The 21717-nt window shown below is 41.5% G+C and overlaps 1 long non-coding RNA gene across 1 annotated transcript in view; it reads right to left on the bottom strand.

The window, feature by feature from the left end:
* Nucleotides 1-484: 484 nt before the first annotated feature.
* The window catches only part of LOC130706207 (uncharacterized), a 52713-nt gene continuing 31480 nt past the window's right edge, over nt 485-21717 (bottom strand). Inside the window, exons 3-4 of the long non-coding RNA XR_009006585.1 lie at nt 1335-1480; nt 485-811 (exon numbers count right to left, since the gene is read on the bottom strand). This is a non-coding gene — a long non-coding RNA (uncharacterized LOC130706207). The remainder of the gene's footprint in view (nt 812-1334; nt 1481-21717) is intronic.

Genomic DNA, 21717 nt, shown 5'->3' with positions numbered 1-21717 from the left:
CATTGTCCCCAGGATCAACCCTAAGTGGGGCTATCACACTGCAGCTAGACATGTCCAGCTGGTGCCAGCATATTATGCAAAACCATCTGTGAACCAAGCTTGAATATTGTGCCTCTGAGTCACCTGGTCACAGGGAACGCCCCATGAGACTCAGGTGTGAGAAAGGGGCGGCAGTGCAGCCAGTGGGAGTATGAGCCACCTGCTCAGGCAGCTTACTCTATTTGGTGGCAGAGCGCTGCTGCACATAGACAACCTCATGGCTTGATGGGACCGTTAACACATGTTGCCATGGCAGCTCAGCTTGCACAGGTCACATGGTGTCCTCTGTCCAGGCATTCATTCACAAAATAGATCCGTTTTTCCATTTTTATCTTTCTCTGTGTCTGGGATTCCTATTATCACAATGTGGCCACTTCTAATATTACCCCCCGTGTCTTTAGTTTTTAAAAAAATATTTTATATCTCTTTATTCTTACCTGTTGATTTCCAGAAGAGATCCTCAGTCTGATCTTTCCACTCACTACTTTGTTCTTCATATGTAGCTCTCCTACCCTTTATGCCATCTATACCATGTGTATTCCCATAATGTGTCCAGGAACCAGCAAACCACAGGATGGGATTTGCGATCCCCTGGGCCCAATATGAGAAGGACTCAGGCTGACTCTTCACGTATGACTTTATCCCTCTCTGACTGGTGGACCATAGTGATGTCTAGGTCACAGGGGATTAACTCAGAACCAGTATCCAGTCTATTTCAAAAGGTCTGGGTATTTCCCTGTCCCCAAGGCACAATTACATTGGCTGCAGGTTCCTGTGGGAAAAGCAAGGAGGGAGAGTTCACCATATACCCTTGTGAAAGGTGTAGTAAGTAGACCCTCCCCTTCATTCGAGGGGCTCCAGTCCGTGAACTGGGGGAGAGGCTGGGACTCTACATTTTGGGGACTAGATCAAGCCTCCAATTGCTAGACTAGATTTTTTTGGTTACATAAATCAAGTAGGACCTTATTAGGCTGTCCATCTATTTGGCCCTAGGGTAACCACATTTAATTAGCCACCACTATAGATTCCCACAGGTCAAATCACCATTCTGATTACTGCTATGGCTCTGCTATGCATTATAGGAATCAGACGCAACTTGTCCCTGAAGGTGATCCTATCATCCCCATTGAAATCAGAGGGCCCATCTCTCACCATGACCCCAAATTACAGGGGGAAAAAAACCCACTGCAATGTTTTTTAAGGAGGCAATGTTTATGTATTAGTTAAGGTAAAGTTAGCTTCTGGGACAGAAAAAGAAATCTGTGAAATTTAAGACAATAAAATTTACTTCTTACTCCTGCAATCTTCCAAAACAGTTGTTAATAGATGGGCTGCCCTCTTCTAAGTGGTGATTCAGGGTCCTAGGCACCTTCTGTGTAGATGGTCTGCCATCTTCAAAACGTGGTCGCCATTGTACTATTGTCATCTCCATCCCAGCCAACTAGAAGAGGAAAAGACCACGTGGGAGGTTTTAATGAGCTAGGCCTAGTTGTAGTGTACATCACTTCTGCTCACATTCCATTAGCTAGAACTCAGACAGTGGTCATATTCAACCACAAGGGATGCTGGAAAATGTAATCTGAATTTGTCCCAAACAGGAAGAGGAAGCAGGCTTAGTGACCACCTAGCTAGTCTCTGCCACACCTCATAATGCATTTCTCAAAGCCTTTGTGAAAGGAGTGTCCATGTAGTTAGAGGGCTAGTTAAATGGGTTACACATGATGAATTGATTCCAACACTCTTACCGCTCTAAACGTTTGGAAGGCAGCTATGCTCACCACTATACCACCAGTGACACTAGCATTTGGATTCCTCCCTCTACATTGTACATCTGGCATCTTAACTTCAATTAACATAGGCTACTGTTGAGCCCAGGTTTCAATCAATCAAGAGGACAAATCTTAGAAATACTCCTAGCTGCTTCAGCTAACACAGTACATCCAGGAATGCTGATAAGTGAACCCATACTGAAAAGTTTGGCCCTACCAAAACCAGATTAAGACATCACAAGAAAATTACAGACCAGTATCCCGTATGAATACAGATGCAAAAATCCTCAACAAAATACTAGCAAACAGAATCCAACAGCATATTAAAAGGATTATACACCATGATCCAGTGGGATTTATTCCAGGAATGCAAGAGTGGTTCAACATCAGAAAATCGATCAAGGTTATACATCACATTAATAGAACAAAGGAAAAAAAACCTATGTGATCATCTCAATTGATGCAGAAAAGGCATTTCAGATGCAGAAAAGGCTTAGAGCTAATAAATTCAGCAAAGCTGCAAGGAACAAGATCAACACATAAAAATCAGCTGTGTTTTAAAATGAAATTGAGAGCAATTCCATTTACAATAGCATCTAAAAGAAATACCTAGGAATAAATTTAACCAAGGAGGCAAAAGACTTGTGTATTGAAAACTATAAACTATGGTTGAAAGAAATTAAAGGAGACCTAAATAAATGGAAAGACATCCTGTGTTCATGGATTGGAAGATTTTTTATTAAGATGTCAATACTACCCAAAGCAACCTACAGATTCAACAAAATCTCTATCAAAATTCCAACAGCCTTTTTGCAGAAATGTGGAAATGCCAATCCTCAAATTCATATGGAATTTCAAGGGGCTCTCAATAGTCAAACCAATCTTGAAAAAAAAAAGTCAAATGGCCAAGTGGTTTTTGATGAGAGTGCCAAGTCCATTCAATGGGGTAAGGACAGTCTCTTCAGCAGATGGTGCTGGTGCAACGGGATTTTTACATGCAAAAGAATGAAGTTGGACGCCTACTTCATACCATATACTATTAATTCAAAATGGATCGACAACCTAAATACAAGAGCTAAAACCATAAAACTCTTAGAAGAAAACAGGGGTAAATCTTCATGACCTTGGATTTGGCAACATGTTCTTAAATGTGATACCAAAAGCACAAGCAGCAAGAGGACAAATAGATAAATTGGACTTCATAAAAATAAAAACTTTTGTGCATCAAAGGACAATATCAAGAGGATAATATCAAGAAAATGAAAAGGCAATCTATAGAATGGAAGAAAATATTTTCCAATCGTATCTGACGAGGGTTTAATATCCATAATATATAAAGAATTCCTACAACTCAACAACAAAAAGACTAACAACCCAATTTAAAAATGGGCAAAGGGGGGCTTCCCTGGTGGCGCAGTGGTTGAGAATCTGCCTGCCAATGCAGGGGACACGGGTTCGAGCCCTGGTCTGGGAAGATCCCACATGCCACGGAGCAGCTGGGCCCGTGAGCCACAATTACTGAGCCTGCGCGTCTGGAGCCTGTGCTCCGCAACAAGAGAGGCCGCGATGGTGAGAGGCCCGCGCACCGCGATGAAGAGTGGTCCCCACTTGCCGCAACTAGAGAAAGCCCTCGCACAGAAACGAAGACTCAACACAGTCATAAATAAATAAATAAATAAATAAAAGAACGTGAATTTCTTTAAAAAAAAAAAAAAAAAATGGGCAAAGGACTTGAATAGACATTTCTCCAAAGGAGATATATAAATAACCAACAAGCACATGAAAAGTTGCCCAACATCATTAGTTATTATGGATATGCAAATCAAAACACAATGAGATAACATTTCACACCCACTAGGATGGCCATAATCATCATCGTCATCAGAAAATAACATCAGAGAGGATGTGGAGAAATTGGAACCTTTGTACATTGCTGGTGGGAATGTAAAATGATGCAGCCATTGTGTAAAAGCAGCCTGGCAGTTCCTCAAAAAGCTAGATTACCATACGACCCAGCAATTCCACTCCTAGGTATATACACAAGAGAATCGAAAACAGGGACTCAAAAAGATATTTGTACACCAATATTCATTCACTGTAATTCACAGTAGCCAAAAGGTGGAAATGACCCAAGTGTTCATCAACAGATGAACAGATAAACAAAATGTAGTATACACAAATACTGAAATATTGTTCAGCCATAAAAAGGAATGAAGTTCAGACTTGCTACCACATGGATGAACCCTGAAAATATTATTCTAGGGGAAGTAATCCAAACAAAAAAGGACAAATATTTTAAGGTTCCACTTATATGAAATATCTAGAATAGGCAAATTTATACAGACAGAAAGTAGGTTAAAGGTTACCAGGAGCAAGGGGCGGGAGTTACTGCTCAATGGGTGCCTGCTTGGGGTGATAAAAAAAAGTTTTGGAATCGGATAATGGTGATGGTCGCACAACATTGTGAATATAATTAATGCCACCTAATTGTACACTTGAAAAGGGTTAAAATGGCAAATTTTATGTTATATATATTTTACCACAATAAAAAACGTTTGGCCCAATCTAAAATTACATTTATTTCTCTCTGATCTATCATGCATAGAATCAATTCCCACATATATCACTGAGGTTTCTGCCAACATAAATTAGGCTTTCTCCTCACAGGTCTGACTCTATTTTCCCTGGGACATGCAGGAATCTGAATCCAGTAATGGGTATGGAGGCACCAAGGGGTGATGTGAATGGATCCTGAGAAAGATTAGCAAAATCCTTAGAGGGTCCCCAAGTCATGCAGGTCCAGCCCCATTAGACTGGGGAGGAAGGGCTGCCTCTGCCACCAAGGGAGACTCAGTGGGGGCTGGTGTTTAGGGAACTCAGGTCGATCCAAATCAACCTTGATGTTCCAATTCCAATTCCCAAGGTCCCATTCTTCCAGCAACCAGCAGACTTTTATTTCACATAAGAGACCTGGAGATCTTGTGAATTCAACCGGCACTGTAATTCAGCAACCTGCAGGATTTGGCTTTATGTCTGATTTCAGGCTACATCAGTCCGGTGACTAGAAGAAATACAGAGATTTCTTGTTTTTGTAACATAGACTTTATTGTTTAGAGCAACTTTAGGTTCAGCAGAGTATAAGAGGCCCTGTTGTTCCACATCCTTACCAGTCCTTGGTACTGTCGATTTTTAATTTTTGCCAATCTGAGGAGCATAGTATCTCATGTAGTTTAAATTGGCATTTCCCTGATAACTAATGAAATTGAGCACCTTTTCATATACCTACTGGCCATTTGGATATTCTCTTGTGACGTGCTCCTTCAACTCTTTCGAATATTTTTCTTTCTTTTTCTTTTTTTTAATTAAAATTTTTTTCTGGCAGCTTGTGGGATCTTAGTTCCCTGACCAGGGATTGAATCCAGGCCCTCTGCAGTGAAAGCACGGAGTCTTAACCACTGGACCACCAGGGAATTCCCCATCAAATATTTTTCTATTGATTATCGATCTTTTGTTGAGTTGTAGGATTTCATTTTATAATCTGGATATGAAATCTTTGACCATTTTACGTGACGCAAATATATCTTTTCCCATTCTGTAGTTTACCTTTGCACTGTCTATAGTGTTTCTAGGTGAAAATACGTTATTATTATTATTATTTTTTTTTTTAATTCTACTTTTTTTTTTTTTTAATCTATTTATTTATTTATTTATGGCTGTGTTGGGTCTTCGTTTCTGTGCGAGGGCTTTCTCCAGTTGCGGCAAGCGGGGGCCACTCCTCATCGCGGTGCGCGGGTCTCTCACCATCGCGGCCCCTCTTGTTGCGGAGCACAGGCTCCAGACGCGCAGGCTCAGTAATTGTGGCTCACGGGCCCAGCCGCTCCGCGGCATGTGGGATCTTCCCAGACCAGGGCTCGAACCCGCGTCCCCCGCATTAGCAGGCAGACTCTCAACCACTGCGCCACCAGGGAAGCCCCCGTTATTATTTTTAATGTAGTCCATTTTATCAATCCCTTCCTTTTATCATTAGTAATTTTGGTGTCTTGTTTAAAAAATCTTTTACTATCCCAAAGTCAAAAATATATTCTCCTATGTTATCTTCTTTGCTTTTCACATTTAGGTTTATAATCTGTCTGTGAATTATTTGATTTTTTAGATATATGATGTGAGGTAAACATCTGATTTAGGTGTGTTTGTTTGCTTGTCTTCCTATTTGGACACCCAATTGTCCCAACATCATTTATTGAAAAAACTGCCCTGGTACCACTGCTCTCCAGTGCCACATTTTTGTTAAATCAAGTATGCAACTATGCATGGGTCTTTTTCTGAGCTGTTTGTTCCACTGGGCTAGTTTTCTATCCTTGTGCCAATTCTACGGTCCTAATTATTATAACTTTATTTTAAAAATCTGATCATCTGATAGAGCAAAACCTCTCATATTGTTCTTCTTCAGGAATCATGGCTATTTTTGGCCTTTTTCATTTCTATATAAATTTTGGAGTCAAGTTCCACAAAACAATGAGTACCCGTTAGGCTTTTTTTTTTTTTTTAATTTATTTATTTTCCTTATTTCTTTGGCTGCGTTGGGTCTTAGTTGCGGCACACGGGACTTTCGTTTTGGCGTGCGGGCTTCTCTCTAGTTGTGGCATGTAGGTTTTCTCTCTCCAGTTGTGGCACGAGGGCTCCAGAACGCATGGGCTCTGCAGTTTGCTGCACGTGGGCTCTCTCGTTGAGGCGCACGAGCTCAATAGTTGTGGTGCACGGGCTTAGTGGCCCCACGGCATGTGGGATCTTAGTTCCCTGACCAGGGATCGAACCTGCGTCCCCTGCACTGGAAGGCGGATTCTTTACCACCGGACCATCAAGGAAGTTAGGCTTTAATTGGATTTATATTGAATCTGTAGATCAATTTGAAGAGAACTGACATCTTTGTAATATTGAGTCCACCAGCCTGTGAATATGGTATATCACTCCATTTATTTACATCTTCTTTAATCTCTTTAAAAAGTTATATCGTTTTCTCCATAATGGACTTACACGTCCTCTGTTGGATATATTTCTAAGATTTCTAAATAATTGATCTTTAACTGCCATTTAAATGTTAATTAAAACATTTTATTTTCTAACTGCATCTGTTTATATGCAGAAATACAATTGATGTTTGTAATTTGATTTTATATCCAGTAAAGTTTAATCCTGGCATATTTACCTCCATTCTCCAAATATTTTCTCCTCTCGTTTATTCATTCTTACTCTTTTTCTGAGACTACTATCAAGTTGCTGGCCTTCTATTTTCCATTTCTCTTTGTTTTCTTAACTTAATATTTTCTATATTTTTATTCTTCTGTTTTCTGGGAGAATTCTTCAATCTGATCTTCCAATTCTCTTATTCATTCTTCATCTGTATTCAGCCTACTATTCTCCCCCTCTATTGTGTTCTCTATTTCAACTCTATATATTCTTCATAGCTTAATATTGCCACTTTTCTGTGCCTTAGGGAAGGGGTAAAGGAAGATCCCACAGAGAAGGTGGTAATGGGCTGTCTGGAGTGATGAGCCCGATTATAAGGAGAGAGAGGAGAATCAACCTGAGGGTTCCGCAGTAGCTAAGGACTGGAGACCAGGCAGCAGGGCCCAGCTTGTCCTGCCAGGAATGGCCGAAGCACTGGAAGTAGGGTGGGAGGGAGATGAAGTGGGAAACTGCAGGGCTTTATACTTTATAGGGCCATGGTCACTGAGAGCCTTGACTTGTGAGCTCTGCAGACCATGGTGACCTCCAGAAAGATGGCAGCTTCAAGGCAGTGTTGGAGGACACCCAGCCCTTTGAGGTGAAGAGACTCCCTTCCACTTCATGCTACGGTTCCAGCCCCCTTCCCTTGGGCACCTGCCAGAAGGTCCCTCCTTTTTTCCTGAGGAGGAAGGTAAGTGGAGACAAAGAAGGAGACTTGGACCCAGAAAAAGCACCCTAGAAAACCTGTGATTAGATCTGGATTTTGTGGGATGCTGGGGTGGGCAGCAGAGGGAGGGAAGTGGTTCAAATAAGGACAGGAGTAGAGGAAGGCAGCCACGATAAAGGCAGGAGTCTGTGTGTGAGAGAAAGATGGCGGGGAGGTGCCAAGAGTCTACTTTTGAACAGAAGGGCGTAATCTGGAAGGGTTTAGGTGCTAAGGCTGATGAGGGAGGGGCCTGGCCGTGGAGGTGCCCCAGGGCCATGGCCATCATTTCTCAAAAACCACTGCAGGTCGTAGGTATCTCTCTCCCTGTCCTGGCTGCCCCACTGCCTCCTTCCTGTGGTTTCCTGGCACTCAGGCCCCAGGTTCTTCTGAAGTTCTTCCATCTTTCCCATACACCCTTGCCTCTTTGAGGAGAGGGTGCCCCATGTTTTATCCTCATGCTATGCTCCAGATAGGTAGCCCAAGGCCTTGACAAGAGTGAAACCTCCTGGATGCCTTGTTCTGCTGGTAGCTTCTACAGTGCCTCCTTCCCCTGAGAGGACCCCACACAGCAACCTTTCAGGGGATTTTGGACAGTGGGGTGTCTCTGGAGTTTTCTGATAAAAGGTTAGCTTTGGGAAGGGAAAGACAGCTTGTGGACACATACAGGGCTGAGTGGAGGTGTGTGGAGGGCACAGGAGTTGCATTCTAAGGGTCAGTAGGGAGGCATGAATATGACTCCAAAGGGAGGCTTGGAGAAGAAGGGGGTGCTGAGGACCAGAGTTAGGGAAGGGAGGCTTGGAGAAGAAGGGGGTGCTGAGGACCAGAGTTAGGGAAGTTTGTTCAAACAGGTCAAGAAATCAGAGACAGAGAGGCATCTGTGAGTCCCCCACAGTATAGTGTGTAGAATCCCTGGCTGACATCCAGGCTTCCCGCAGGATTGGGACCACCAGTGTAGCCCCCACGGAAGGTAAAACTTTGGAGAGGCCTTCAGAGGCAAACAGGTTTACAAAGGATATGAAAAGGAAAGCAAGCCATAAGGCTAACAGGCACATGAACAAATGCTCAAACTAAGTAGTCATCAGATAAATAGAAATTAAAAGAAAATTAGAGAGACTTCCCTGGTGGTCCAGTGGTTAAGACTCCGTGCTCCACTGCAGGGGGCATGGGAGAAAAACTGGTAAAATCTGAATAAAGTTCAAGGTGAAATGTGAATACATTAATTAATAATATTATACAATGTTAATTTCCTGTTTTTGATAATTGTACTGTGATTGTGTAAAATGGTAACATTTGGGGAAGCTGGGTGAAGAGTATGTGAGAATTCTTTGTATTAGTTTTATAACTTTTCCTAAGTCTGAAATTATTACAAAACAAAAAAGTTTAAAAAATTATAAGTATATATTGCTGTGTAAACAAGTAGGAAACAGAATGAAGTATACAACATAACACCCTTAGAGGGACTTCCCTGGTAGTCCAGTGGTAAAGAATCCGCCTTCCAATGCAGGGGATGCAGGTTCGATCCCTGGTCAGGGACTAAGATCCCACATGCTGCGGGGCAACTAAGCCCATGTGCCACAACTACTGAGCTCGTGTGCCTCAGTGAGAGAGCCTGGGTGTGGCAAACTACAGAGCCCACGTGCTCTGGAGCCCGCATGCCACAACTAGAGAGGAGCCTGAGCACCACAACAAAGAGACAGTGTGCCGCAATGAAAGATCCCACATGCCTCAATGAAGATCCCATGTGCCACAACTAAGACCCGATGCAGCCAAAACAATAAAATAAATAAACACCCTTAGATACATTACAAATACATGCAGACACAACAATATACTTTAAAGGAACATCTTTAGGCAGGAAACACAAGAGAAGGAAAAGATCTACAATAATAAACCCAAAAAAATTAAGAAAATGGTAATAGGAACATACATATCGATAATTACCTTAAATGTAAATGGATTAAATGCTCCAACCAAAAGACATAGACTGGCTGAATGGATACAAAAACAAGACACGTATATATGCTGTCTACAGGAGACCCACTTCAGACCTAGGGACACATACAGACTGAAAGTGAGGGAATGGAAAAAGATATCCCATGCAAATGGAAATCAAAAGAAAGCTGGAGTAGCAATTCTCATATCAGACAAAATATACTTTAAAATAAAGACTATTACAAGAGACAAAGACGGACACTATATAATGATCAAGGGATCAATCCAAGAAGAAGATATAATTGTAAATAATTGTATAATTGTAAATATTGTATAATTGTACATAATTGTATAATTGTAAATATTGTATAATTGTAAATATTTATGTACTCAACATAGGAGCACCTCAATACATAAGGCAAATACCAACAACCATAAAAGGGGAAATCAACAGTAACACAATCATAGTAGGGGACTTTAACATCCCACTTACACCAATGGACAGATCATCCAAAATGAAAATAAATAAGGAAACACAAGCTTTAAATGACACATTAAACAAGATGGACTTAATTGATATTTATAGGACATTCCATCCAAAAACAACAGAATACACTTTCTTCTCAAGTGTTCATGGAACAATCTCCAGGATAGATCATATCTTGGGTCACAAATCAAGCCTTGGTAAATTTAAGAAAATTGAAATCATATTAAGTATCTTTTCTGATCACAACGCTATGAGACTAGATATCAATTACAGGAAAAAATCTGTAAGAAACACAAACACATGGAGGCTAAACAACACACTACTTAATAACAAAGAGGTCACTGAAGAAATCAAAGAGGAAATCAAAAAATACCTAGAAACAAATGACAATGAAAACACAACGACCCAAAACCTATGGGATGCAGCAAAAGCAGTTCTAAGAGGGAAGTTTATAGCTATACAAGCCTACCTTAAGAAACAAGAAACATCTCAAATAAACAAACTAACCCTACACCTAAAGCAATTAGAGAAAGAAGAACAAAAATCCCCAAAGTTAGCAGAAGGAAAGAAATCATAAAGATCAGATCAGAAATAAATGAAAAAGAAATGAAGGAAATGATAGCAAAGATCAATAAAATTAAAAGCTGGTTCTTTGAGAAGATAAACAAAATTGATAAACCATTAGCCAGACTCATCAAGAACAAAAGGGAGAAGACTCAAATCAATAGAATTAGAAATGAAAAAGGAGAATAAACAACTGACACTGCAGAAATACAAACGATCATGAGAGATTACTACAAGCAACTCTATGCCAATAAAATGGACAACCTGGAAGAAATGGACAGATTCTTAGAAATGCACAACCTTCCGAGACTGAACCAGGAAGAAATAGAAAAATATGAACAGACCAATCACAAGCACTGAAATTGAAATTGTGATTTAAAATCTTCCAACAAACAAAAGCCCAGGACCAGATGCCTTCACAGGCGAATTCTATCAAACATTTAGAGAAGAGCTAACACCTATCCTTCTCAGACTCTTCCAAAATATAGCAGAGGGAAGAACACTACCAAACTCATTCTACGAGGCCACCATCAACCTGATACCAAAACCAGACAAAGATGTCACAAAGAAAGAAAACTACAGGCCAATATCACTGATGAACATAGATGCAAAAATCCTCAACAAAATACTAGCAAACAGAATCCAACAGCACATTAAAAGGATCATACACCATGATCAAGTGGGGTTTATCCCAGGAATGCAAGGATTCTTCAATATATGCAAATCAATCAACGTGATACACCATATTAACAAATTGAAGGAGAAAAACCATACGATCATCTCAATAGATGCAGAGAAAGCTTTTGACAAAATTCAACACTCATTTATGATAAAAACCCTCCAGAAAGTAGGCATAGAGGGAACTTTCCTCAACATAATAAAGCCCATGTATGACAAAAGCACAGCCAACATCGTCCTCAATGGTGAAAAACTGAAACCATGTCAACTAAGATCAGGAACAAGACAAGGTTGCCCACTCTCACCACTATTATTCAACATAGTTTTGGAAATTTTAGCCACAGCAATCAGAGAAGAAAAAGAAATAAAAGGAATCCAAATCGGAAAGGAAGAAGTAAAGCTGTCACTGTTTGCAGATGACATGATACTATACATAGAGAATCCTAAAGATGCTACCAGAAAACTACTAGAGCTAATCAATGAATTTGGTAAAGTATCAGGATACAAAATTAATGCACAGAAATCTCTTGCATTCCTATACACTAATGATGAAAAAGCTGAAACTGAAATTAAGAAAACACTCCCATTTACCATTGCAACAAAAAGAGTAAAATATCTAGGAATAAACCTACCTAAGGAGACAAAAGACCTGTATGCAGAAAATTATAAGACACTGATGAAAGAAATTAAAGATGATACAAATAGATGGAGAGATATGCCATGTTCTTGGATTGGAAGAATCAACATTGTGAAAATGACTCTACTACCCAAAGCAATCTACAGATTCAATGCAATCCCTATCAAACTACCACTGGCATTTTTCACAGAACTAGAACAAAAAATTTCACAATTTGTATGGAAACACAAAAGACCCCGAATAGCCAAAGCAATCTTGAGAAAGAAAAACGGAGCTGGAGGAATCAGGTTCCCTGACTTCAGACTATACTACAAAGCTACAGTAATCAAGACAGTATGGTACTGGCACAAGAACAGAAATATAGATCAATGGAACAGGATAGAAAGCCCAGAGATAAACCCATGCACATATGGTCACCTTATCTTTGATAAAGGAGGCAAGAATATACAGTGGAGAAAAGACAGCCTCTTCAATAAGTGGTGTTGGAAAAACTGGACAGCTACTTGTAAAAGAATGAAATTAGAACACTCCCTAACAGCATACACCAAAATAAACTCAAAATGGATTAAAAACCTAAATGTAAGGCCAGACACTATTAAACTCTTAGAGGAAAACATAGGAAGAACACTCTATGACATAAATCACAGCAAGATCCTTTTTGACCCACCTCCTAGAGAAATGGAAATAAAAACAAAAATAAACAAATGGGACCTAATGAAACTTCAAAGCTTTTGCATAGCAAAGGAAACCATAAACAAGACCAAAAGACAACCCTCAGAATGGGAGAAAATATTTGCAAATGAAGCAACTGACAAAGGATTAATCTCCAAAACACACAAGCAACTCATGCAGCTCAATATCAAAAAAACAAACAACCTAATCCAAAAATGGGCAGAAGACCTAAATAGACATTTCACCAAAGAAGATATACAGATGGCCAACAAACACATGAAAGAATGCTCAACAACATTAATCATTAGAGAAATGCAAATCAAAACTACAATGAGATATCATCTCACACCGGTCAGAATGGCCATCATCAAAAAATCTAGAAACAATAAATGCTGGAGAGGGTGTGGAGGAAAGGGAACCCTCTTGCACTGTTGGTGGGAATGTAAATTGATACAAGCACTATGGAGAACAGTATAGAGGTTCCTCAAAAAGCTAAAAATAGAACTACCATACGACCCAGCAATCCCACTACTGGGCATATACCCAGAGAAAACCATAATTCAAAAAGAGTCATGTACCAAAATGTTCCTTGCAGCTCTATTTACAATAGCCAGGACATGGAAGCAACCTAAATGTGTCCATCAACAGATGAATGGATAAAGAAGATGTGGCACATATATACAATGGAATATTACTCAGTCATAAAAAGGAACGAAACTGAGTTGTTTGTAGTGAGGTGGATGGACCCAGAGACTGTCATACAGAGTGAAGTAAGTCAGAAAGAGAAAAACAAATACCGTATGCTAACACATATATATGGAATCTAAAAAAAAAAAAAAAAGGTCAGAAGAACCTAGGGGCAAGACAGGAATAAAGATGCAGACCTACTAGAGAATGGACTTGAGGATACAGGGAGGGGGAAGTGTAAGGTGGGACAAAGTGAGAGAGTGACATGGACATGTATACACTACCAAACGTAAAATAGATAGCTAGTGGGAAGCAGCCGCATAGCACAGGGAGATCAGCTCGGTGGTTTGTGACCACCTAGAGGGGTGGGATAGGGAGGGTGGGAGGGAGGGAGATGCAAGGGGGAAGAGATATGGGGACATATGTACATGTATAACTGATTCACTTTGTTATAAAGCAGAAACTGACACACCATTGTAAAGCAATTATACTTTAATAAAGATGTTAAAAAAATAAAAATAAAAAAATAAACCCAAAGTTAGCAGAGGGAAGAAAAAAATACAAGTTAGAGTAGAGATAAATGATATAGAGAACAGAACAATAGAGAAAATCAATGAAACCAAAAGTTGGTTATTTGAAAGGTTAATAAAATTGATAAACCTTTAGCTAGATTGACTAAGGAAAAAAGAGAGAAGACTTAATAAAATCAGAAATGAAAAAAATAAAAATATAAATAAATAAATGCTTTAAGAAAAATAAATAAATAAAGCTAAAAAAAAAACCCCCACCAATATATTTTGCCAGGACACATAGAAACAAAAGGCTATATAACATTAAAAAATTAGCTTGATTCCCTGAGAATGGCAAATAGGAAAAGGAAATCAATAAATCAATCATCAGGAAAGGAAACTTAACTTGGACTTAGAACTTTTTCTGCAGGGGGTGGGATTGGCTTTGGACCTTGCAGGATGGGTAGAGAGACTTGGGAGAGCTAAGGGATGATCTGAAGCCATGATAGTGGCAAAATGTGGGAGACAGAGCTAGATGGGGCTTGGAGGTGGTACCAAGAGTCTGCCTTGGTCTGAGTGAAAGGACATAGTCCAGAGGGGTTGGGAGTTGCAGCTGGCTATAGAGGGACTCAAGCTCTGGAGATGCCTTGAGGGTCAGCCTCCTCTCTGGCCATTTCATCCCCTCAACTACTGCCAGGACGTGCTGCAGGCACTGAGCCCTTTCCTGCCCTTTACCTGGTATTCAGGCCTCATTCTCTTCTAAAGATCTCCCTTCTAGCACATCCCTGTCCCCTGGATGACGGCATCCGCTGTATTGCCCTGTGATCAGCTCCAGACAGGAGTGTAGGTGAAAGTCCAGGCCTTTTCCCTGGACTGGGGCTTAGCGTCAGGCTAGACCAGGGGCTGGTACATTCATTACTCCCCGCTTCCCCTAATTGTAGACGTCAGCAGCCCCAGCTGGGCCTGTCCTGCTGTGTGGTCACCTGTTCAGCCTGTAGCTTGACCTGGGACAGCCCTGACATCGACCCCTCTACACAGCCAACCACTGCAGATGAAAAGCTGAGGCCCAAGGGGAGCAGAAAGGGGCCCAGAAGGAGCAGGTACATTGAGGGGTACTCAGAGGGGAGGAGCCACGCACCCAGGGCTGCTGAACTACCTGGGTGCAAATCCTGACTCCATCAATTACTGGCCGTGTGAGTTTTGGCAAATGACTTAATCTCTTATAGTCTTAGCTCCACATCTTATAATGAAGGAGAATAGTAGAATAATAATACCTACCACAGAGGGTTACTGTGAGAATTAAATAAGATTATGTATTTAGTGTCTGGCATAAATTAAGTCCTCAATAAATGTTAGCTGCCACTATTATTATTAGATGTTCTCAGTCCTGGTCCTTGGGCTCCCAGAGCTGGAGCAAGACTACCTACAGCTCAGAAGAAACATCACCCTGGCTGTGGCTCTGGCTCCATTTCAGAGGAGGTATGGGGGTGCGGAGAAAGGGATGGGAAGGGGGTTTGGTGAAAACATGTACTACTTTGTTTTTTGTGTTTTTTTGGCCACACTGCGTGGCATGTGGGATCTTAGTTCCCAGACCAGGGATGGAACCAGTGCCCCCTGCAGTGGAAGCTAGGAGTCTTTACCACTGGACTGCCAGGGAAGTCTCTGTATTTATTTTATATAGTTATGACAAAAAATAAAATATACAGTATTAGAGGAGATAGTCTTTCCTTGTATAATATCGAAATAAACTTTTCACATTTTTAATGACATACTCGAGCATATTTTTTGAATATGCACTTTACATAAGGTTTTATGCCAGAAATGGCTACACACAATTCCTGATCAGGACTTTTTATTCATGATTTCTTCAAAATCTTGATTGTGGTTATTAATGAGAAATGCTTTTTTTCTCAAGTAGGTGGTGGTAAATGGAAAAGGAGAATTTATGGGGTTTTCCCGCCATTAGCCAGAATTTCTATTTCATTCTTGAAATCATTTAAATCCAGTTGAATTTTTTTAAAAAATTAATTAATTAATTAATTAATATTTTTGGCTGTGTTGGGTCTTCGTTTCTGTGCGAGGGCTTTCTCTAGTTGCGGCAAGCGGGGGCTACTCTTCATTGCAATGAGCGGGCCTCTCACTGTCGCGGCCTCTCTTGTTGCGGGGGCACAGGCTCCAGACGTGCAGGCTCAGTAGTTGTGGCTCACGGACCTAGTTGTTCCGTGGCATGTGGGATCTTCCCAGACCAGGGCTCGAACCTGTGTCCCCTGCATTGGCAGGCAGATTCTCAACCACTGCGCCACCAGGGAAGCCCCAGTTGAACATTTTAATAGTTTTTAAATGATGATTCTTTCCCTGAAGTTATTCACAAATGTTACTCTACTCCATTAAAAATTTTGTCTTTATGATTCAAAGTATAACAGCAACACTACCAGGGAATAATTTTTAACCTCACTTTTCCAAAGTTGAATTTTTGCTTTGAACCCCCAAAACTCTGTCAGTTCACATTAATCTCTTTTCACATGGTCCTTCCAAATGTCTATAAACTATATTCAGGGACCCAAAAAATCAGCTAATCTCTCCACAAATCTGTCAGGGAAGAATCGTTCATGGAAAAAAACTTTCAATTTTTTAAAAAAATGTATGTATGTATGTATGTATGTATGTATGTATGTATGGCTGCGTTGGGTCTTCGTTGCTGCATGCAGGCTTTCTCTCACTGCAGCGAGCGGGGGCTACTCTTCGTTGTGGTGTGCAGGCTTCTCATTGCAGTGGCTTCTCCTGTTGCAGAGCACAGGCTCTAGGCGCGCGGGCTCAGTAGTTGTGGCTCATGGTCTCTACAGCGCAGGCTCAGTAGTTGTGGCACACGGACTTACTTGCTCTGCAGTATGTGGGATCTTCTCGGACCAGGGCTCGAACCCATGTCCCCTGCATTGGCAGACGGATTCTTAACCACTGTGCCACCAGAGAAGTCCCAAAACTTTCAATTTTTATTTTTGCTCACAAACTTTTGAAAATTCTTCCTTTGGATCAGCTCATACACTTATGAAACAGCAGAGAAGGATGTTCTGAGCCCTTGTCTTATACAAAGCTGAAAACAGGTGGGAGGTTAGTATCTTGTATTTAATTAGATTCATCATACTGATAGTACAATTTCCCACGGAAACCAGATCAAAAGGCATACTCTTACAGATGAAGACTCCTCTGTATAAAACAATAAATAAAACAATGTATTACTTGAATCTCAGGTTTTTCAGAACAAACTCTAGATGCAAAGCCTTTACATCTTCCTATCACTGTGACCTCACTTACTACACAGACTTGTTTCAAAATATTCATAAAAATGAAATGCATGATCCTGGATTGATTCCTTTTGCTATAAATTATAGGATATTATTAGGATAACTGGTGAAATTTGAATGGGATCTGAGGATTAGGTGGTAGTGATGGATCAACATGAATTTCATGACATTGATGGGTGAATTGTGGTTATGTAGGAAAATGTCCTTGTTTGCAGAAAAGCACACTAAAATATTCAGAAGTGATGGGGCACTAGGTCTGCAACTTGCTCTCAGATGGTTCAGGAAAAAAATTCTCTGTACTGTTCTTGCAACTTCTCTTTGTGATTGCTCCAAAATAAAAAGTAATTCATGAAATATTTGCTGGAGTATTTTAACCTAGAATCATCTGTTTGGCATTGTTGCTTCTCTCAATCATTTTGCATGCAAATCTGACATTTAGGCTGAGGAATGAGGCTTGTGGGGCACCCAAATCCAAATTTGAGATGGTCCTCATGACATAAACAACATTTATGGACATGGAGTTGGTCCTGGAAATATGATGACGTTGCAGCTTTACCCCAAAAGTTGTCCATTATGGTACTGTAGTTAATTTTAAAAATTATTTGTTTATTTATTTATTTTGGCCACGCTGCGCGGCTTGCAGGATCTTAGTTCCTCGACCGGGGATTGAACCCAGGCCCTCAGCAGTGAAAGTGCCGAGTCCTAACCACTGGACCACCAGGGAATTCCCTTGTGATGGTTAATTTTATGTATCAACCTTCCTGGGCCATAGGGTGCCCAGATATTTGGTCAAGCATTATTCTGGGTGTGTCTGTGAGGGTGTTTTTGAATGAGGTTAACATTTAAGTCAGTAGACTGACTAAAGCAGATTGCTCTCTCTGATGTGAGTGGGCCTCATCTAATCCATTGAAGGCCTGAATAGAACAAAAAGGCTGACCCTCCCAACAGGTAAAAAAGAATTCCTCCTGCCTGACTGCCTTTGAACTGGGACAGCAGCTTTTTTCCTGCCTTCAGACTCAAATGAAACAATGGCTCTTCATGGGTGGGTTGGACTTTGGGCCGTAACCACACCATCGATTCTCTTGGGTCTCCCACTTGCCGACTCACCCTGCAGATCTTGGGGCTCGTTACCCTCCATAATTGTATGAGCCAATTCCTTATAATAAATCTCTTTATCTATCTATCTACCTATCTATCTATCTACATTCTATTGCTTCTGTTTCTCTGGAGAGCCCTAATACTGATTTTGATACTGAAAGTGGTTCTAGAGGAACAGAATTTTAAGGATGAGTTTCTGAATTGGTTCTGGGGTTTCTGGAATTGGCTTTCTAATCTGATTAGATTTTAGAGACACTAATGACTATCCCAGTAGTAAAGAGAGCACGGATATTCCATGGCATGAACTGCTCATAGAGATACACAAAATATTACCAGTGGATACTCCTAATCAACCACTCGTAAGAAGCAAGGATCTGGGTGACTGTGTATTTATTTTTGAACATGTTTCTTAAATTAATGACTATAATGAGCTTGGCTGGTTGCTCCTAATGCTGCTCTACAAAGTGGGGAAAGTAAAGACCAGCTCAAGGATTTGAATTCCCAGCACAAGAGCCACATAAATGACCTGAAAGCTTCTAGGTGTGCCCTGGAGACCCTTATCTCCTGTAGTAGCAGGGCTGAGATTGCTGAAAATCAAACCCAGAATCTCATCCTGCAACTGGCTGAATTTCAACACAAGTTGAATTCCTGGCCTTACAGGGTGTCCCCTGTTAAAGTGAGAGAGCATGGACGGGGAACGAATAGGATCCTAAAAGTCAGAATGGTGAGCCCAGGTCTCCTTGAGGAACACTGCCAAAAGTTCATACTGTTAATCTTTCTCTCAGCCTTCCCCAAAGGGACCTACAGCCTTTTACCAGGGTAACCGTGCATTGAGTAAAAGGAAATAATCAGATCTTTGGGGGACTACTGGACACTGCCTCTGAACTGACACTGTTTCCAGGAGACCACACTGGTCCACCAGTCAGAGTAGGAGCTTATGGAGGTCAGGGGATCAATGGAGTTTTAGCTCAGCTCTGTCTCACAGTGGGCCTCGTGGATTCCCAAACCCATCTTATGGTTCTTTCCCCAGTCACAGAATGCATACTTGGAGTAGATCTACTCAGCAGCTGGCAGAATCCCTACATTGTTTCCCTGACCTGTGGAGTGAGGGCTATTATGGTGAGAAATTGCAAATGGAAGCCACTAGAACTGCCTCTACCTAGGAAAATAGTAAACTAAATGCAGTACTGCATTCCTGAGGGATTGCAGAGATTAGTGTCACCTTCAAGGACTTGAAAGATGCAGGCGTGGTGATTCCCATCATATCCCCATTCAACTCTCCTATTCAGTCTGTGTGGAAGACAGATGGATCTTGGAGAATGACAGTGGATTATTGCAAGCTTAACCAGGTGGTGACTCCGACTGCAGCTGCTGTACCAGATGTGGTTTCACTGAGCAAATTAACACATCCCTTGGTACCTGGTATGCAGTTATTCACCTAGCAAATGCTTCTTCTCCATCCCTGTCCATAAGGCCCACCAGAGGCAGTTTGCTTTCAGCCAGCAAAGCCAGAAATACACCTTCACTGTCCTACAGTTGTATAACAACTCTCCAGCCCTATGTCATAATTTAGTTCGCATGTAGCTTTATCACCTTTCCTTTCCACGTGATATCACACTGGTCCATCACACTGATGACATTATGCTGACTGGATCTAGTGAGCAAGAAGTAGCAACTACTCTAGACTTATTGGTAAGGCATTTACACATCAGAAGGTAGGATATAAATCTGACAAAATTTAGCAGCCTTCTACGTCAGTGAAATTTCTAGGGGTCCAGTGGTGTGGGGCATGTTGAGATAACCCTTCTAAGGTGAAGAGTAAATTGTTGTAGCCGGCCGTCCTACAACTAAAAATGAGGCACAATACCTAGTGGGCCGCTTTGGATTTGGGATGCAACATATTCACTTGGGTGTGTTACTCTGGCCCATTTACCAAGTGACCCAAAAATCTTCTAGTTTTGAGTGGGGCCCAGAACAAGAGAAGGCTCTGCAACAGAGCTAGGCTTCTGTGCAAGCTGCTCTGTCATTTGGGCCATGTCATTCAGCAGGTCCAATTATGCTTGAAGTGTCAGTGACAGATAGGGATGCTTTTGGAGCGTTTGGCAGGCTCCTATAAGTGAATCGCAGCCCAGGCCTTTAGGATTTTGGAGCAAGATCCTACCATCATCCACAGATAACTACTCTCTTTGCGAGAAACAGCTCTTGGCCTGCTACTGGGCCTTAGTAGAGAATGAACACTTGACCATGGGCCACCAAGTTACCATGTGACCTGAGCTTCCCATCATGAACTAGGCATATGACCCACCAGTCATAAAGTTGGGCGTGCACAGCAACACTCTATCATCAAATGGAATTAGTAAATACAATACATGATCGGGCCCGGGCAGGTCCTGAAGGCACAAACAAGTTACATGAAGAAGTGGCCCAAATGTCCACGGCCCCCACTCCTCCTACACTGCCTTCTCTCCCCAAGACTGCACCTATGGCCTCATGGGGAGTTCCCTACAATCAGTTGACAGAGGAAGAAAAGTCTCAGGCCTGATTTATAGATGGTTCTGCACAACATGCAGACACCACCCTAAAGAGGACAGTTACAGCACTACAGCCCCTCTCTGGGACATCCCTGAAGGACAGTGGTGAAGGAGATTCCTCCCAGTGGGCAGAACTTTGGGCAGTGCTCCTGGTTGTTCACTTTGCTTGGAAGAAGAAATGGCCACACATGTGATTACATATCGATTCATGGGCTGTGGCCAATGGTTTGGCTGCATGGTCAGGCACTTAGAAGGAACATGATTGGAAAATTGGTGACAAGGAAATTTTGGTAAGAGGTATGTGGATAGACCTCTCTGAATGGGCAAAAACCATGAAGATATTTGTATCCCATGTGAATGCTCACTAAAGCGTGACCTTAACAGAGGAGGATTTTAATAATCAAGTGGATAGGATGACCCATTCTGTGGACACTAGTCAACCTCTTTCCCCAGCTACCCCTGTCTCATCGCCCAATGGGCTCATGAACAAAGTGGCCAAGGTGGCAGCAATGGGGGTTGTGCACGGGCTCTGCAACATGAACTTCCACTCATTAAAGCTGACCTGGCTACGGCCACCACCAAATAACCCATCTGCCAGCAGCAGAGACCAACACTGAGCCCCCTCTACAGCACCATTCCCTGGGGTGATCAGCCTGGTGGCAGGTTGGTTACATTGGACCACTCCCATCACAGAAGGGGAAGCATTTTATCCTTATTGGACTAGACACTTACTCTGGATAAGGGTTTGTCTTCCTTACACTTAATGCTTCTCCTAAAACCACTACCCATGGACTTACAGAATGCTTTCTTTATGTACCATGATGGTGTTCCACACAGCACTGATTCTGATAAAGGAACTCACCAAAAGTGCAGCAATGGG

Source organism: Balaenoptera acutorostrata, chromosome X (assembly GCF_949987535.1).
Source record: "Balaenoptera acutorostrata chromosome X, mBalAcu1.1, whole genome shotgun sequence".
NCBI classification, from domain to species: domain Eukaryota; kingdom Metazoa; phylum Chordata; class Mammalia; order Artiodactyla; family Balaenopteridae; genus Balaenoptera; species Balaenoptera acutorostrata.
The sequence above is the reverse complement of the archived record's forward strand: the minus strand, read 5'-3'. Positions and strand labels throughout refer to the sequence as shown.